Source organism: Bombina bombina, chromosome 3, assembly GCF_027579735.1.
Source record: "Bombina bombina isolate aBomBom1 chromosome 3, aBomBom1.pri, whole genome shotgun sequence".
In the NCBI taxonomy this organism is placed as follows: domain Eukaryota; kingdom Metazoa; phylum Chordata; class Amphibia; order Anura; family Bombinatoridae; genus Bombina; species Bombina bombina.
Window position 1 is genome coordinate 1268670970 of NC_069501.1, and position 21904 is coordinate 1268692873.

A 21904-nucleotide genomic window follows, 5' to 3' on the forward strand; every position below is an offset into this window, starting at 1 on the left:
TTAGTCCCAAGAGGCGCACTTGATATATAAACTGCGGTAAACTGTGGTATATGTCTGGGGGCTAACATATATGAAGCCAAACTGTTTGAGATTTATGATGGCATCGCCATAGGGAAATAAAAAGTGGTGCATATTAATATATTATCGCCCTGAGTTGTTTATCCACTACATGTCTTAGTCCATACCAACTCTCAATGTAGTGCAGAAAGGTGGGTAGGTCTCTTACTGGGGATCTATCCTCTGTAGCCTCATGAAAACTCTAAGAGGGTCCTATGGAGTGTCAGTGGGGGAGCGTGGGCAGAGCTAGAATTGCAGTCTCATGTGGAGCCCAGACTAATTCTTTGTTAAGGTGTACATAAGAAACCACTAGGATTGTGTCTTCAAATGATATACAGGATTATTATGATAACATCTAAGGTTGTGGTATTAAAATGTATTCCTGTGCTTTAATTGCTACTCAGTGCTAAACATAGTGGACCCCAATGTCTCGACCGCTAACACAAAGGCCACAAATATCTAAGCAGGGAATATTGAGTTTCTGATAGAAAGGGTAATTATTACTTCATGACTACTCATAGATATATATTAGTCAGATTAGGAGTATATAGATTAGCATTGAGGCTTGCCCAGAGATGTACGATAGAAATTAACATAAAATGTGTAGAAACAATAAAGTATCTGGTAAAGGCGTCAAACAGAAAGTCATCAACTATCTTATAGGCTCATATTTTCTCCAGTAATTGTAGAGGGATACCTGTGTAATAGTTCCAAATCAACATTGTAGAAAACTTGTTCTGGCGTGTTATTCAGGCTGTATACAGCTGCAGTAAACCTGCACCTAATATAATACCAAGGTATCTTCACACTGCCTGATATAAACATACATTACAGATAACGATGTGACATATAAAGTTGATGCAACATTATCATGCACATTACCAACATATTATACAGGATAAGTTAGCTGCAGTGACAGTATAGTTTTATAAATATGTTTAAACTTAAACTTAATCAGGCTAGTTATATGAATGTCCCTCACCGTGAGGCCGTGAAGACTTGAATAGAAGATATGGGTCTATACAATCTATGTACAAGATAAGCAGTGGGAATCTAGGCATAACTGTCTAAACAAAAATGTATTAGGATCTGGTCAGAAAGCCATATATCTGTGCCTGTACAGGGAAGTTAAGGTTCAAGCTGATCTTAAATAAACATAGACCTTTAGGGAAATATAACCTTGAACCAGGCAGATAAAAATAATCAGGTAACTTTTTAGTAGCTAGAATTTAGTCTCAATTACATATAGCAGCTTGTCCCAAATCAAAGGGAGCAGAAATTAGGGGTATGCAGAACAGTTCAACTCATAATATGCAACTTTTGGGAAGCCATACCATTACACAGAGCCGGCAGTAGCACTAAGTTTACCCTATAGTATGAGAGGAGAATATATATATATATATATATATATATTGTATATATATATATATATATATATATATATATATAAAAACTAACTTAACAATAACATATGAAATTCGACTAGGGGCACATATCATATCATAAATATATAGTGTCCTAGTGGTGTGGAAACTAGAAGGCATCGAGCTGTCCTCAGGAGTATAGCGAGTAAGACTTCAGCTAAGCCACACCATTTCTATCTAATTTGCTCCAAGACACAGACAGTAGCCCCCTGCCAAAAATATATAACATAATGTCTGCCGGGCTAAAGATGTCACCCGGTCTGAGATAACACCTCATATCACTCAGAAAAGGCAATGGTGCTCTTACAGAAAGGAAAATGACGCTCCTTTCAGCTGGCTTGAAACGTGTGGTTGGTCTTCCTCCTCCTCCTCAAAGCCACATTCCTCCTCTGACTCATCTTCCTCACAATCCTCTTCCAGCATTGCCGCTGGTCCAGCAAGAGATGCTGATAAGGCTGTTTCTGGTGGTGATGGTGACCACAACTCTTCCTCTTCATGCTCATCTACGGCCTGATCCAGCACTCTTCGCAGGGCACGCTCCAGGAAGAAAATACTGGCTATGAAGTCGCTGATGGTGCCTTCGGTGCGACTGACTAGGTTTGTCACCTCCTCAAAAGGACGCATGAGCCTACAGGCATTGCGCATGAGCGTCCAGTAACGTTGCAAAAAAATTCCCAGCTCCGCAGAGGCTGTCCTAGCACCCCGGTCATACAAATACTCGTTAACGGCTTTTTCTTGTTGGAGCAAGCGGTCGAACATTAGGAGTGTTGAATTCCAACGTGTCGGGCTGTCGCAAATCAAGCGCCTCACTGGCATGTTGTTTCGCCGCTGGATATCTGAAAAGTGCGCCATGGCCGTGTAGGAACGCCTCAAATGGCCACACACCTTCCTGGCCTGCTTTAGGAAGTCCTGTAAGCCTGGGTACTTATGCACAAAGCGTTGTACGATCAGATTACAACTTGCCCAATTTCAATGCCACCACCAAATTACTTCCGTTGTCAGAAACCACTTTGCCGATCTCCAGTTAGTGTGGAGTCAGCCACTGATCCACCTGTGCGTTCAGGGCGGACAGGAGTGCTGGTCCGGTGTGACTCTCTGCTTTCAGGCAAGTCAACCCCAAGACGGCATGACACAGGGATGTGGAATAGTACCTGGGGAGCTGGGGGGGTGCCGTTGATGTGGAGCAAGACGCAGCAGCAGAAGAGGACTCCGAGGAGGTTATGGAAGAGGATGGAGTAGGAGGAGTAGAGGAGGTGGCAGCAGGCCTGCCTGCAAGTCTTGGCGGTGTCACCAACTCCTCTGCAGAGCCATGCATTTCATGCTTGGCAGCCGTTAGCAGGCTTACCCAATGCGCAGTGTAGGTGATATACCTGCCCTGACCATGCTTTGCAGACCAGGTATCAGTGGTCAGATGGACCCTTGCCCCAACACTTTGTGCCAGACATGCCATTACTTCCTTTCACACAATTGAGTACAGGTTGGGGATTGCCTTTTGTGCAAAGAAATTTCAGCCGGGTACCTTCCACTGCGGTGTCCCAATAGCTACAAATCTTTTGAACGCCTCAGACTCAACCAGCTTGTATGGTAAAAGCTGGCGGGCTAAGAGTTCAGACAAGCCAGCTGTCAGATTCCGGGCAAGGGGGTGACTTTGTGACATTGGCTTCTTACGCTCAAACATGTCCTTGACAGACACCTGACTGTGAGCTGATGAGCAGGAACTGCTCAAGGCGAGAGACGGAGTGACGGATGGTTGAGAGGAGGCAAGGAGGACAGCAGTGGTTGACGTGGCTGAAGATGCTGGACCAGGAGGAGGATGGCGGCTTTGAGTTTGTGTGCTTCTTGTACTCATGTGTTGATCCCATAGGCGTTTGTCATGTGCCTTCGCAAAGCAGTTGTACCTAGGTGGGTGTTGGACTTCGCACAACTCGGTTTCTTTAGGCACATGTTGCAAATGGCATCGCTGTTGTCAGAGGCAGACACACAAAAAAAATGCCACACTGCTGAGCTCTGCAATGACGGCATTCTGGTGGTGGCAACAGCATGCGTTGATTGGCGTGCTGTCTGGCTGACCCCAGGTGCCAATGCATGCTGTCTGACTGTGCCACTAGTTTCTTGCGCCCACCTCCCTCTGCTTCCAACTCGTCTCCTCCTCCTCCTCTCTGTCTCCCCATCTGAACTTTCCCCCTCTTCTTCTTCTCTTCTAGTGGGCACCCACGTTACATCCATGGACGCATCGTCATCATCAACCGCTTCACTTGTATCTGACAAATCAACAAAGGAAGCAGCAGCGGGTACATCATCATCATCACACCGTACGTCCATGTCTGTAATGCTGCCTGACTGAGACATATCACTGTTATCTACATCCTCTGTCAATGATGGTTGCGCATCACTCATTTGTTCCAACTGATAGGTAAATAACTCCTCTGACAGATCAAGTGAAGCGGCTGTGGTGCTAGTGTTGGTGGCGGCGGCAGGCGGGCGAGTGGTAACTTGAGAGGTGCCCGAAGATAAGCTGGAGGGGGATGGTGCGTCAAGGTTCGGAGCGGAAGCTATAGAAGATTGGGTGTCCTGTGTTAAAAAGTTAACTATGTCCTCAGAACTTTTCGAGTTCATGGTACGTGGCCTCTGAACACTGGGCATTATTCTAGGGCCAAAGGGAATCACAGCACCACAACCACGACGGCACCTGCGGGGTGGCCTGCCTCCGCCTGTCATTTTTTTTTAAATGTAAACTTACACTACTATTAAACAAGATATGAGTGGTGCCACTGGGCAAGTGGGAACAGTATACGCTGTGAGCCTGACACAAAAAAGCAGACTGATGTTTCACAGTCCAAAAAGTTTTTTTTGTTTTAAATGTACACTTACACTACTATTAAACAAGATATGAGTGGTGGCACTGGGCAAGTGGGCACAGTATACGCTGTGAGCCTGACACAAAAAAGCAGACTGATGTTTCACAGTCCAAAATGTTTTTTTTTTTTTTAAATGTACACTTAGACTACTATTAAACAAGATATGAGTGGTGGCACTGGGCAAGTGGGCACAGTATACGCTGTGAGCCTGACACAAAAAAGCAGACTGATGTTTCACAGTCCAAAATGTTTTTTTTTTTTTTAAATGTACACTTAGACTACTATTAAACAAGATATGAGTGGTGGCACTGGGCAAGTGGGCACAGTATACGCTGTGAGCCTGACACACACGCTGGCAGGCAGGCAACTGCAATTAGATTACACAAGCAGACTGATGTTTCACAGTCAAAAAAGTTTTTCTTTTTTTAAATGTACACTTACACTACTATTAAACAAGATATGAGTGGTGGCACTGGGCAAGTGGGCACAGTATACGTTGTGAGCCTGGCACACACGCTGGCAGGCAGGCAACTGCAATTAGATTACACAAGCAGACCGATGTTTCACAGTCAAAAAAGTTTTTTTTTTTTTTTTTAATTTACACTACTGTTACACCAGATATGAGTGGTGGCACTGGGCAAGTGGGCCTGGCACACACGCTGGCAGGCAGGCAACTGCAATTAGATTACACAAGCAGACTGATGTTTCACAGTCAAAAAAGTTTTTTTTTTTTTTTTAATTTACACTACTGTTACACCAGATATGAGTGGTGGCACTGGGCAAGTGGGCACAGTATACGCTGTGAGCCTGGCACACACGCTGGCAGGCAGGCAACTGCAATTAGATTACACTAGCAGACTGATGTTTCACAGTCAAAAAACTTTCTGTTACACCAGATATGAGTGGTGGCACTGGGCAAGTGGACCTGGCACACAAGCTGGCAGGCAGGCAACTGCAATTAGATTACACAAGCAGACTGATGTTTCACAGTCAAAAAAGTGGGTTTTTTTTTAATTTACACTACTGTTGCACCAGATATGAGTGGTGGCACTGGGCAAGTGGGAACAGTATACGCTGTGAGCCTGGCACACACGCTGGCAGGCAGGCAACTGCAATTAGATTACACTAGCAGACTGATGTTTCACAGTCAAAAAAGTTTTTTTTTTTTTTTTAATTTACACTACTGTTACACCAGATATGAGTGGTGGCACTCGGCAAGTGGGCCTGGCACACACACTGGCAGGCAGGCAACTGCAATTAGATTACACAAGCAGACTGATGTTTCACAGTTAAAAAAGTTTTTTTTAAAAAAATTTACACTACTGTTACACCAGATATGAGTGGTGGCACTGGGCAAGTGGGCCTGGCACACACGCTAGAAGGCAGGCAACTGCAATTAGATTACACAAGCAGACTGATGTTTCACAGTCAAAAAAGTTTTTTTTTTTTAATTTACACTACTGTTACATCATATATGAGTGGTGGCACTGGGCAAGTGGGCACAGTATACGCTGTGAGCCTGGCACACACGCTGGCAGGCAGGCAACTGCAAATAGATTACACTAGCAGACTGATGTTTCACAGTCAAAAAAGTTTTTTTTTTTTTAATTTACACTACTGTTACACCAGATATGAGTGGTGGCACTGGGCAAGTGGGCCTGGCACACACGCTGGCAGGCAGGCAACTGCAATTAGATTACACAAGCAGACTGATGTTTCACAGTCAAAAAAGTTGTTTTTTTTTTAAATTTACACTACTGTTACACCAGATATGAGTGGTGGCACTGGGCAAATGGGCACAGTATACGCTGTGAGCCTGGCACACACGCTAGCAGGCAGGCAACTGCAATTAGATTACACTAGCAGACTGATGTTTCACAGTCAAATAAGTTTTTTTTTTAAATTTACACTACTGTTACACCAGATATGAGTGGTGGCACTGGGCAAGTGGGCCTGGCACACACGCTGGCAGGCAGGCAACTGCAATTAGATTACACAAGCAGACTGATGTTTCACAGTCAAAAAAGTGTTTTTTTTTAAAATTTACACTACTGTTACACCAGATATGAGTGGTGGCACTGGGCAAGTGGCTTGGCAGGCAGGCAACTGCAATTAGATTACACAGGAAAAAAAAAAAACAGACTGATGTTCTAGCCCTAAAAAGGGCTTTTTGGAGTGCTGTCCTTACAGCAGAGATCAGATGAGTCTTTCAGGACTGTAGTGGACACTGAATACACTAGCCTAGCTATCAATGTCCCTATTAAATCAGCAGCAGCTACACTGTCCCTCCTCTCACTAAGAATGCAGCTTCCGAATTAATCTAAAATGGCTGCTGTCCAGGAGCTGGGAGGGTCTGGGAGGGAGGGTCTGCTGCTGATTGGCTGGAATGTGTCTGCAGACTGTGAGATACAGGGTCAAAGTTTACTCAATGATGACGAATAGGGGGCGGATCGAACATCGCATATGTTCGCCCTCCATTGCGAACGCGAACAAGCTATGTTCGCCGGGAACTATTCGCCGGCGAACAATTCGCGCCACACTAGTGTTAGGTTCAGGGGTTAATATAGTTTACATACAAAGAGAGAAGCGCTCTACCAAGAACGAACAACAGCAGGTTAATATAGTTTAATTTAGGTTGTTGCGATGTGGGGAACGGTGGTTTAGGGGTTAATAGGTTTAGTTAGTGTTGGCAATATGGGTGTACGTCGATTTAGGGTTTAATAGGTTTATTTAGTGTTTTAGTTAGTGTTCTCGATGTGGGTGTATGGCAGTTTAGGGGTTAATAGGTTTAGTTAGTGTCGGCGATGTCGGGGAACTGCGGTTTCGGGGTTAATGGGTTTCATTAGTGTCAGCGATGTCGGGGAACTGTGGTTTCGGAGTTAATGGGTTTCATTAGTGTCGGCGATGTCGGGGAACTGCGGTTTCGGGGTTAATAGGTTTAGTTAGTGTTGGCTATGTTTGGGAATGGCAGTTTAGGGGTTAATAGGTTTAGTTAGTGTTGGCGATGTTTGGAAGCAGCAGTGTTGGTGATGTGGGTGTACGGCGGTTTAGGGGTGCATAGGTTTAGTAGGTGTTGGCGAAGTTTGGGAACGGCGGTTTAGGGGTTAATAGGTTTAGTTATTGCCGGCGATGTTGGGGAACTACGGTTTAGGGGTTAATAGGTTTAGTTAGTGTCGATGATGTCTGGGAACTGCCGTTTAGGGGTTAATAGGTTTAGTTAGTGTTGGCAATGTCGGGGAATGGCGGTTTAGGGGTTATTAGCTTTATTTTGTGATTTAGTTAGTGTCGGGGAACTGCGGCTTAGATTAGAACAATAAAAAATTCTGAATATGAATAAAAAATGGATCTGAAATTTAGGAAACTGGTTTATTCATTTTTGGAAATTTTTCGGGATTTTTGTTATGGTGCCGATTCAGAAATTTGGATTCATTCGAACCTCCAAATCAGCCAAAATTCGGCCTGAAAACGAAATTTTCACGTCTAGTTATGTACATCTATTTCATATGCACAGAAAGGCAATCTTTTAGTGATGTTGTGAGGAGTATTTTAATACCAAACACCATATATATTGCATTCTTTGGGCGCGATCCGATATCGATCGCAGTTTGCGGCGCAAGCGAGAGAACCGGCGTCGCCCGCAGTTTCAGCTCGCAACTCGAGCTATCCCATATAGGTCGCCGTCAGATGCTAACGTGCCGTAAGTCTCACAAACCAGCGATGTCCAGAAATCTGCGTAAGTACAAATTTCTGGCGTCGCCAGTGACTTGCGCCACGTTAGAATCTGCCGGCGCCTATAAAACCTGACTAAAGTCTAAAACACCCGCACTGTCTAACACGCCTCCCTAACATAGCCCGCACTGTCTAACACGCCTCCCTAACATAGCCCGCACTGTCTAACCCTCTATCCGCTATCCCCCCTCACTAGCCTAACAATAAAAATGCTATTAACCCCTAAACCGCCGCTCCTTTACCCCGCCGCAACCTAATAAAATTATTAACCCCTAAACCGCCGCTCCCGTACCCCGCCGCCAGCTATATTATATCTATAACCCCCTAAAGTGAGCCCCTAACACCGCCGCCATCTATATTAAAATTATTAACCCCTAATCTAAGCCCCTTACACCGCCGCCATCTCTATTAAAATGATTAACCCCTAATTTAATCTACCTACCCTGCCGCCAGCTATATTATCTATATTAACCCTAAGTATATTATAGTTAATATAGGTATTACATTATATATATTAACTATATTAACCCTAATTATATTCGGGTTAATATAGTTAATATAGTTACTATAGTATTTATATTAACTATATTAACTCTATCTAACCCTAACACCCCTAACTAAATTTATATTAAATTAATCTAATTAATTTATAAACTAAAATATTCCTATTTAAATCTAAATACTTACCTATAAAATAAACCCTAAGATAGCTACAATATAATTAATAATTACATTATAGCTATGTTAGGGTTAATATTTATTTTACAGGTAAATAGTTAATTATTTTAACTAGGTATAATAGATATTAAATAGTTATTAACTATTTAATATCTACCTAGTTAAAATAATTACCCAATTACCTGTAAAATAAATCCTAACCTAAGTTACAAATACACCTACACTATCAATAAATTTAATAAACTACAAACATCTATCTAAAAATACAATTAAATTAACTAAACTAAATTACAAAAAAAAACAAACACTAAATTACAAAAAATAAAAAAAAGATTACAAGATTTTTAAGCTAATTACACCTATTCTAAGCCCCCTAATAAAATAATAAACCCCCAAAATAACAAAAATTCCCTGCCCTATTCTAAATTAAACAAATTTCAAAGCTCTTTACCTTACCAGCCCTTAAAAGGGCCTTTTGTGGGGCATGCCCCAAAGAATTCAGCTCTTTTGCATTCAATAAATACAATACCCCCCCCCCCATTACAACCCACCACCCACATACCCCTATTCTAAACCCACCCAAACCCCCCTTAAAAAATCCTAACACTACCCCCCTGAAGATCTCCCTACCTTGTCTTCACCACACCGGGCCGAACTCCTGATCCGATCCGGGCGATGTCGTCCTCCAAGCGGCAAAGAAGAAATCTTCCTCCGGCGACGTCTTCCTCCAAGCGGCAGCAAAGTCTTCATTCTTCCGGCGGCATCTTCAATCTTCTTTCTTCGCTCCGCCGCCGCGGAGCATCCATCCCGGCCGACTGCTAAACTTGGAATGAGGTACCTTTAAATGACGTCATCCAAGATGGCGTCCGCCGAATTCCGATTGGCTGATAGGATTCTATCAGCCAATCGGAATTAAGTTAAAAAAATCTGATTGGCTGATTGAATCAGCCAATCAGATTCAAGTTCAATCCGATTGGCTGATCCAATCAGCCAATCAGATTGAGCTCGCATTCTATTGGCTGTTCCGATCAGCCAATAGAATGCGAGCTCAATCTGATTGGCTGATTGGATCAGCCAATCGGATTGAACTTGAATCTGATTGGCTGATTCAATCAGCCAATCAGATTTTTTTAACTTAATTCCGATTGGCTGATAGAATCCTATCAGCCAATCGGAATTCGGCGGACGCCATCTTGGATGACGTCATTTAAAGGTACCTCATTCCAAGTTTAGCAGTCGGCCGGGATGGATGCTCCGCGGCGGCGGAGCGAAGAAAGAAGATTGAAGATGCCGCCGGAAGAATGAAGACTTTGCTGCCGCTTGGAGGAAGACGTCGCCGGAGGAAGATTTCTTCTTTGCCGCTTGGAGGACGACATCGCCCGGATCGGATCAGGAGTTCGGCCCGGTGTGGTGAAGACAAGGTAGGGAGATCTTCAGGGGGGTAGTGTTAGGATTTTTTAAGGGGGGTTTGGGTGGGTTTAGAATAGGGGTATGTGGGTGGTGGGTTGTAATGGGGGGGGGGGGGTGATTGTATTTGTTGAATGCAAAAGAGCTGAATTCTTTGGGGCATGCCCCACAAAAGGCCCTTTTAAGGGCTGGTAAGGTAAAGAGCTTTGAAATTTGTTTAATTTAGAATAGGGCAGGGAATTTTTGTTATTTTGGGGGTTTATTATTTTATTAGGGGGCTTAGAATAGGTGTAATTAGCTTAAAAATCTTGTAATCTTTTTTTTATTTTTTGTAATTTAGTGTTTGTTTTTTTTTGTAATTTAGTTTAGTTAATTTAATTGTATTTTTAGATAGATGTTTGTAGTTTATTAAATTTATTGATAGTGTAGGTGTATTTGTAACTTAGGTTAGGATTTATTTTACAGGTAATTGGGTAATTATTTTAACTAGGTAGATATTAAATAGTTAATAACTATTTAATATCTATTATACCTAGTTAAAATAATTAACTATTTACCTGTAAAATAAATATTAACCCTAACATAGCTATAATGTAATTATTAATTATATTGTAGCTATCTTAGGGTTTATTTTATAGGTAAGTATTTAGATTTAAATAGGAATATTTTAGTTTATAAATTAATTAGATTAATTTAATATAAATTTAGTTAGGGGTGTTAGGGTTAGATAGAGTTAATATAGTTAATATAAATACTATAGTAACTATATTAACTATATTAACCCTAATATAATTAGGGTTAATATAGTTAATATATATAATGTAATAACTATATTAACTATAATATACTTAGGGTTAATATAGATAACATAGCTGGCGGCGGGGTAGGTAGATTAAATTAGGGGTTAATAATTTTTATATAGGTGGCGGCGGTGTAAGGGGTCAGATTACGGGATAGATAAGGTAGATGGCGGCGGTTTTAGGGGCTCACAGTAGGGGGTTAGTTTATGTAGATGGCGGCGGGGTCCGGGAGCGGAGTTTTAGGGGGTAATAACTTTATTAGGGATTTGGGGGGGGGGGGGGATCGCGGTTGACAGGGAGATAGACATTGCGCATGCGTTAGGTGTTAGGTTTATTTTAGAAGATCGCGGTTGACAGGGAGATAGACATTGCGCATGCGTTAGGTGTTAGGTTTATTTTAGCAGCTAGTTTAGGGAGTTACGGGGCTCCAATAGTCAGCGTAAGGCTTCTTACGGCTGCTTTTTGTGGCGAGGTGAAAATGGAGTAAGTTTTCTCCATTTTCGCCACGTAAGTCCTTACGCTGCATATTGGATACCAAACTGCGCGGGTTTGGTATACCTGCCTATAGCCCAAAAAACTGCAGGCGACGGCAGAAATATACGCGCGTAACTTCTAGCTTACGCCGTATATAGGATACCAAATCCGCGCAATTCTTGGCGTCGCCGGCTTTTGCGGGCGACGATTTTTATCGGATCGACCCCTTTATGTTTCTGAGGCATTATTACTTATAAAAGCAAGGCTGGCTGTCTTGTCAATGACCCCATGTTAGTTCTTTGAAAAAGACCCTGTGTTTCATCAATCCCTTTGCTGACAGATTGGGGCAATACAGTTCTCTTGTGCATCTTACAAGCTTATTTATTAGGGGTTCTGGCTGATCAAAGGGAAAACTCATTAACACAAAAACACAACAACACAGTTCTTCTTGAAAAAAACAAATGTCTTTAGCAAACAGGCTGAAGAAAATTAACCCCTTAGCATCTCAATCATGAGGTATTCATGACACACACAGACACATTTTTACAATATACACACTATCACACAATTACAAATACATATACACAACCACAATATTACAATACACACATACCACACAATCACAAATACATGCACTTACACAATAACACAACAATACATACACACATACCACACAATCACAAATACATGCACTTACACAATAACACAACAATACATACACCACCACACAATCACAAATACATGCACTTACACAATAACACAACAATACATACACCATCACACAATCACAAATACATGCACTTACACAATAACACAACAATACATACACACATACCACACAATCACAAATACATGCACTTACACAATAACACAACAATACATACACCACCACACAATCACAAATACATGCACTTACACAATAACACAACAATACATACACCACCACACAATCACAAATACATGCACTTACACAATAACACAACAATACATACACACATACCACACAAGCACAAATACATGCACTTACACAATAACACAACAATACATACACACATACCACACAAGCACAAATACATGCACTTACACAATAACACAACAATACATACACCATCACACAATCACAAATACATGCACTTACACAATAACACAACAATACATACACCATCACACAATCACAAATACATGCACTTACACAATAACACAACAATACATACACCATCACACAATCAAAAATACATGTACTTACACAATAACACAACAATACATACACCATCACACAATCACAAATACATGTACTTACACAATAACACAACAATACATACACCATCACACAATCACAAATACATGCACTTACACAATAACACAACAATACATACACCATCACACAATCACAAATACATGCACTTACACAATAACACAACAATACATACACCATCACACAATCACAAATACATGCACTTACACAATAGCACAACAATACATACACCATCACACAATCACAAATACATGCACTTACACAATAGCACAACAATACATACACCACCACACAATCACAAATACATGCACTTACACAATAACACAACAATACATACACCATCACACAATCACAAATACATGCACTTACACAATAAAACAACAATACATACACACATACCACACAATCACAAATACGTGCACTTACACAATAACACAACAATACATACACCATCACACAATCACAAATACATACACTTACACAATAACACAACAATACATACACACATACCACACAAGCACAAATACATGCACTTACACAATAACACAACAATACATACACCATCACACAATCACAAATACATGCACTTACACAATAACACAACAATACATACACTATCACACAATCACAAATACATGCACTTACACAATAACACAACAATACATACACCATCACACAATCACAAATACATGCACTTACACAATAACACAACAATACATACACCATCACACAATCAAAAATACATGTACTTACACAATAACACAACAATACATACACCATCACACAATCACAAATACACGCACTTACACAATAACACAACAATACACACATACCACACAATCACAAATACATGCACTTACACAATAACACAACAATACATACACCATCACACAATCACAAATACATGCACTTACACAATAACACAACAATACATACACCACCACACAATCACAAATACATGCACTTACACAATAACACAACAATACATACACCATCACACAATCACAAATACATGCACTTACACAATAACACAACAATACATACACACATACCACACAATCACAAATACATGCACTTACACAATAACACAACAATACATACACCACCACACAATCACAAATACATGCACTTACACAATAACACAACAATACATACACCACCACACAATCACAAATACATGCACTTACACAATAACACAACAATACATACACACATACCACACAAGCACAAATACATGCACTTACACAATAACACAACAATACATACACACATACCACACAAGCACAAATACATGCACTTACACAATAACACAACAATACATACACCATCACACAATCACAAATACATGCACTTACACAATAACACAACAATACATACACCATCACACAATCACAAATACATGCACTTACACAATAACACAACAATGCATACACCATCACACAATCAAAAATACATGTACTTACACAATAACACAACAATACATACACCATCACACAATCACAAATACATGTACTTACACAATAACACAACAATACATACACCATCACACAATCACAAATACATGCACTTACACAATAACACAACAATACATACACCATCACACAATCACAAATACATGCACTTACACAATAACACAACAATACATACACCATCACACAATCACAAATACATGCACTTACACAATAGCACAACAATACATACACCATCACACAATCACAAATACATGCACTTACACAATAGCACAACAATACATACACCACCACACAATCACAAATACATGCACTTACACAATAACACAACAATACATACACCACCACACAATCACAAATACATGCACTTACACAATAACACAACAATACATACACCACCACACAATCACAAATACGTGCACTTACACAATAACACAACAATACATACACCATCACACAATCACAAATACATGCACTTACACAATAACACAACAATACATACACACATACCACACAAGCACAAATACATGCACTTACACAATAACACAACAATACATACACCATCACACAATCACAAATACATGCACTTACACAATAACACAACAATACATACACTATCACACAATCACAAATACATGCACTTACACAATAACACAACAATACATACACCATCACACAATCACAAATACATGCACTTACACAATAACACAACAATACATACACCATCACACAATCAAAAATACATGTACTTACACAATAACACAACAATACATACACCATCACACAATCACAAATACACGCACTTACACAATAACACAACAATACACACATACCACACAATCACAAATACATGCACTTACACAATAACACAACAATACATACACCATCACACAATCACAAATACATGCACTTACACAATAACACAACAATACATACACCATCACACAATAACAAATACATGCACTTACACAATAACACAACAATACACACATACCACACAATCACAAATACATGCATTTACACAATAACACAACAATACATACACCATCACACAATCACAAATACTTGCACTTACACAATAACACAACAATACATACACCATCACACAATCAAAAATACATGTACTTACACAATAACACAACAATACATACACCATCACACAATCACAAATACACGCACTTACACAATAACACAACAATACACACATACCACACAATCACAAATACATGCACTTACACAATAACACAACAATACATACACCATCACACAATCACAAATACATGCACTTACACAATAACACAACAATACATACACCATCACACAATAACAAATACATGCACTTACACAATAACACAACAATACACACATACCACACATTCACAAATACATGCATTTACACAATAACACAACAATACATACACCATCACACAATCACAAATACATGTACTTACACAATAACACAACAATACATACACCATCACACAATCACAAATACATGCACTTACACAATAACACAGCAATACATACACCATCACACAATCACAAATACATGCACTTACACAATAGCACAACAATACATACACATCACACAATCACAAATACATGCACTTACACAATAACACAACAATACATACACCATCACACAATCACAAATACATGCACTTACACAATAACACAACAATACATACACCATCACACAATCACAAATACATGCACTTACACAATAACACAACAATACATACACCATCACACAATCACAAATACATGCACTTACACAATAGCACAACAATACATACACCATCACACAATCACAAATACATGCACTTACACAATAGCACAACAATACATACACCACCACACAATCACAAATACATGCACTTACACAATAACACAACAATACATACACCATCACACAATCACAAATACATGCACTTACACAATAAAACAACAATACATACACACATACCACACAATCACAAATACGTGCACTTACACAATAACACAACAATACATACACCATCACACAATCACAAATACGTGCACTTACACAATAACACAACAATACATACACCATCACACAATCACAAATACGTGCACTTACACAATAACACAACAATACATACACCATCACACAATCACAAATACATGCACTTACACAATAACACAACAATACATACACACATACCACACAAGCACAAATACATGCACTTACACAATAACACAACAATACATACACCATCACACAATCACAAATACATGCACTTACACAATAACACAACAATACATACACCATCACACAATCACAAATACATGCACTTACACAATAACACAACAATACATACACCATCACACAATCAAAAATACATGTACTTACACAATAACACAACAATACATACACCATCACACAATCACAAATACACGCACTTACACAATAACACAACAATACACACTTACCACACAATCACAAATACATGCACTTACACAATAACACAACAATACATACACCATCACACAATCACAAATACATGCACTTACACAATAACACAACAATACATACACCATCACACAATAACAAATACATGCACTTACACAATAACACAGCAATACACACATACCACACAATCACAAATACATGCATTTACACAATAACACAACAATACATACACCATCACACAATCACAAATACTTGCACTTACACAATAACACAACAATACATACACCATCACACAATCAAAAATACATGTACTTACACAATAACACAACAATACATACACCATCACACAATCACAAATACACGCACTTACACAATAACAAAACAATACACACATACCACACAATCACAAATACATGCACTTACACAATAACACAACAATACATACACCATCACACAATCACAAATACATGCACTTACACAATAACACAACAATACATACACCATCACACAATAACAAATACATGCACTTACACAATAACACAACAATACACACATACCACACAATCACAAATACATGCATTTACACAATAACACAACAATACATACACCATCACACAATCACAAATACATGTACTTACACAATAACACAACAATACATACACCATCACACAATCACAAATACATGCACTTACTCAATAACACAGCAATACATACACCATCACACAATCACAAATACATGCACTTACACAATAGCACAACAATACATACACCATCACACAATCACAAATACATGCACTTACACAATAGCACAACAATACATACACCATCACACAATCACAAATACATGCACTTACACATTAACACAATACATACACCACCACACAATCACAAATACATGCACTTACACAATAACACAACAATACATACACCATCACACAGTCACAAATACATGCACACACAACCACAATATCACCTGTGTCACAATGTCTTATAACTCTCAGTAACTATCAGTTTCTGAAAAACAGCTATAAGAGTTAACGGGACATTAAATACTAACGGCTAGATTTAGAGTTTTGTCGGTAACGACCCGCGTAGCTAACACTGGGGTTTTTTCCCCCGCACCTTTTAAATACCGCTGGTATTTAGAGTTCACAGAAGGGCTGCGTTAGGCTCCAAAAAGGGAGCGTACAGGCATATTTACCGCCACTACAACTCTCAATACCAGCGGTGCTTACGGACGCGGCCAGCTTCAAAAACGTGCTTGTGCACGATTTCCCCATAGGAAACAATGGGGCTGTTTGAGCTGAAAAAAACCTAACACCTGCAAAAAAGCAGCGTTCATCTCCTAACGCAGCCCCATTGTTTCCTATGGGGAAACACTTCCTAAGCCTGCACCTAACACCCTAACATGTACCACGAGTCTAAACACCCCTAACCTTACACTTATTAACCCCTAATCTGCCGCCCCCGCTATCGCTGACCCCTGCATATTTTTTTAACCCCTAATCTGCCGCTCCGTATACCGCCGCCACCTACGTTATCCCTATGTACCCCTAATCTGTTGCCCCTAACACCGCCGACCCCTATATTATATTTATTAACCCCTAATCTGCCGCCCCCAACGTCGCCGCCACCTACCTACACTTATTAACCCCTAATCTGCCGACCGGACCTCACCGCTACTCTAATAAATGTATTAACCCCTAAAGCTAAGTCTAACACTAACACCCCCCTAAGTTAAATATAATTTTTATCTAACGAAATAAATTAACTCTTATTAAATAAATTATTCCTATTTAAAGCTAAATACTTACCTGTAAAATAAACCCTAATATAGCTACAATATAAATTATAATTATATTGTAGCTATTTTAGGATTAATATTTATTTTACAGGCAACTTTGTATTTATTTTAACTAGGTACAATAGCTATTAAATAGTTATTAACTATTTAATAGTTACCTAGTTAAAATAATTACAAAATTACCTGTAAAATAAATCCTAACCTAAGTTACAATTAAACCTAACACTACACTATCAATAAATTAATTAAATAAAATACCTACAATTATCTACAATTAAACCTAACACTACACTATCAATAAATAAATTAATTACATAAAATACCTACAGATAAATACAATTAAATAAACTAACTAACGTACAAAAAATAAAAAAGAACTAAGTTACAAAAAATAAAAAAATAATTTACAAACATTAGAAAGAGATTACAACAATGTTAAGCTAATTACACCTACTCTAAGCCACCTAATAAAATAACAAAGCCCCCCAAAATAAAAAAATTCTCTACCCTATTCTAAAATAAAAATAGAAAAGCTCTTTTACCTTACCAGCCCTTAAAAGGGCCTTTTGCGGGGCATGCCCCAAAGAAATCAGCTCTTTTGCCTGAAAAAAAAACAATCAGAATTAAGGTAGGAAAATTCTGATTGGCTGATGGAATCAGCCAATCAGCCTGATCTCGCATTCTATTGGCTGTTCCGATCAGCCAATAGAATGCGAGCTTAATCTGATTGGCTGATTGGATCAGCCAATCGGATTGAACTTGAATCTGATTGGCTGATTCCATCAGCCAATCAGAATTTTCCTACCTTAATTCCGATTGGCTGATAGAATCCTATCAGCCAATCAGAATTCGAGGGACGCCATCTTGGATGACGTCATTTAAAGGAACCGTCATTCGGCGAGTAGGCGTCGGTAGAAGAGGATGGATCCGCGTCAGCTGGAAGAAGATGGCTCCACTCCGGATGGATGAAGATAGAAGATGCGGCTTGGATGAAGATGTCTACCGGTCCGGATATCCTCTTCTGCCAGGATAGGATGAAGACTTCTGCCCAATGATGGACCTCTTCAGCCACCGCTTGGATAAAGACTTCAGCCCGATGATGGACCTCTTCAGCCCGATGATGGACCTCTTCAGCCCGATGATGGACCTCTTCAGCCCGATGATGGATCTCTTCAGCCCCCGCTTGGGCTTGGATGAAGACTTTGGAGGCTCTTCTGGACCGATCGGTGATACCCGGCGTGGTGAAGATAAGGTAGGAAGATCTTCAGGGGCTTAGTGTTAGGTTTATTTAAGGGGGGTTTGGGTTAGATTAGGGGTATGTGGGTGGTGGGTTGTAATGTTGGGGGGGGTATTGTATGGGTTTTTTTTCAAGCAAAAGAGCAGAATTCTTTGGGGCATGCCCCGCAAAAGGCCCTTTTAAGGGCTGGTAAGGTAAAAGAGCTTTTCTATTTTTATTTTAGAATAGGGTAGGGAATTTTTTTATTTTGGGGGGCTTTGTTATTTTATTAGGGGGCTTAGAGTAGGTGTATTTAGCTTAAAATTGTTGTAATATTTTTCTAATGTTTGTAAATTATTTTTTGTAACTTAGTTCTTTTTTAATTTTTCTACTTTAGTTAGTTTATTTAATTGTATTTATTTGTAGGTATTTTATGTAATTAAGTTATTGATAGTGTAGTGTTAGGTTTAATTGTAGATAATTGTAGGTATTTTATTTAATTCATTTATTGATAGTGTAGTGTTAGGTTTAATTGTAACTTAGGTTAGGATTTATGTTACAGGTAATTTTGTAATTATTTTAACTAGGTAGCTATTAAATAGTTATTAACTATTTAATAACTATTGTACCTGGTTAAAATAAATACAAAGTTACCTGTAAAATAAATATAAATCCTAAAATAGCTACAATATAATTATAATTTATATTGTAGCTATATTAGGGTTTATTTTACAGGTAAGTATTTAGCTTTAAATAGGAATAATTTATTTAATAAGAGCTAATTTATTTCGTTAGATAAAAATTATATTTAACTTAGGGGGGTGTTAGAGTTAGGGTTAGACTTAGCTTTAGGGGTTAATAAATTTATTAGAGTAGCGGTGGGGTCCGGTCGGCAGATTAGGGGTTAATACTTGAAGTTAGGTGTCAGCGATGTTAGGGAGGGCAGATTAGGGGTTAATAGTATTTATTATAGGGTTATTGAGGCGGGAGTGAGGCGGATTAGGGGTTAATAACTTTATTATAGTAGCGGTGAGGTCCGGTCGGCAGATTAGGGGTTAATAAGTGTAGGTAGGTGGCGGCGAAGTTGGGGGCGGCAGATTAGGGGTTAATAAATATAATATAGGGGTCGGCGGTGTTAGGGGCAGCAGATTAGGGGTACATAGGGATAACGTAGGTTGCGGCGGTGTGCGGTCGGCAGATTAGGGGTTAAAAAACTTTAATAGAGTGCCGGCGATGTGGGGGGACCTCGGTTTAGGGGTGCATAGGTAGTTTATGGGTGTTAGTGTACTTTAGAGCACAGTAGTTAAGAGCTTTATGAACCGGCGTTAGCCCAGAAAGCTCTTAACTCCTGGCTTTTCTCTGCGGCTGGAGTCTTGTCGTTAGATTTCTAACGCTCACTTCAGCCAAGACTCTAAATACCGGCGTTAAACAGATCCCATTGAAAAGATAGTATACGCAAATGGCGTAGGGGGATCTGCGGTATGGAAAAGTCGCGGCTGCAAAGTGAGCGTTAGACCTTTACCTAAACGACTCTAAATACCAGCGGTAGCCCAAAACCAGCGTTAGGAGCCCCTAACGCTTGTTTTGACGGCTAACGCCAAACTCTAAATCTAGGCGTTAAGAGATGGCAATATAAAATGATAAATCATTTACCTGTATATAAAAAAAACTTTGCAATATACTTTTATTATTTATATTGTCCCCTTTTTCTGTCATTTCATTCTGAAATTATAAACTTTTCAGTTCCTGTTAGAAACAGTTTCTGTTATATCCCACACAGCCATTGGCTGCACACTCTAGTGACCTATTTATAACTGTCCCTAATTAGCCACAGCAGAGAAGGTAACCTAAGTTACAACATGGCAGCTCCCATTGTTTTATAGACACTAAGGGGCCGATTGGCCCCTAGTCGACTTGTTTCCGTGCAAGCCTTTAGGATCGCCGGAAACAACAGTTAAGAAGCAGCGAGCGGTCTTAAGACTTAACTCGTCCGCCTGCTCTGAGTGTCAGACGCCAATCAACCCGATCGGACACGATCGGGTTGCTTGACACCCCCTGCTAGCGGCCGATTGGTCACAAATCTACAGGGGGTGGCATTGCACAGGAAGTTCACTAGAATGTTAATGCAGGCAGCGAGTCATGTCCGCCCGCCATTTGATAATTCGGCCCCCTTAAATTTACACTTATTTTGTCAATATGTAAACAGCTAATGAAACTTAGAATAAAATGTAGATGTATTTTTTTAAGACTAATCTTTTGTTTGAATGCGTCATTCTATCTAGCTTTTATTTAGTGTTTA

At 39.6% G+C, this 21904-nt stretch overlaps 1 protein-coding gene across 2 annotated transcripts in view; it reads left to right on the plus strand.

The window, feature by feature from the left end:
* Positions 1-21904, plus strand: part of LOC128654726 (ecto-ADP-ribosyltransferase 5-like) — a 170118-nt gene that overhangs the window by 97893 nt on the left and 50321 nt on the right. The window lies entirely within an intron of this gene.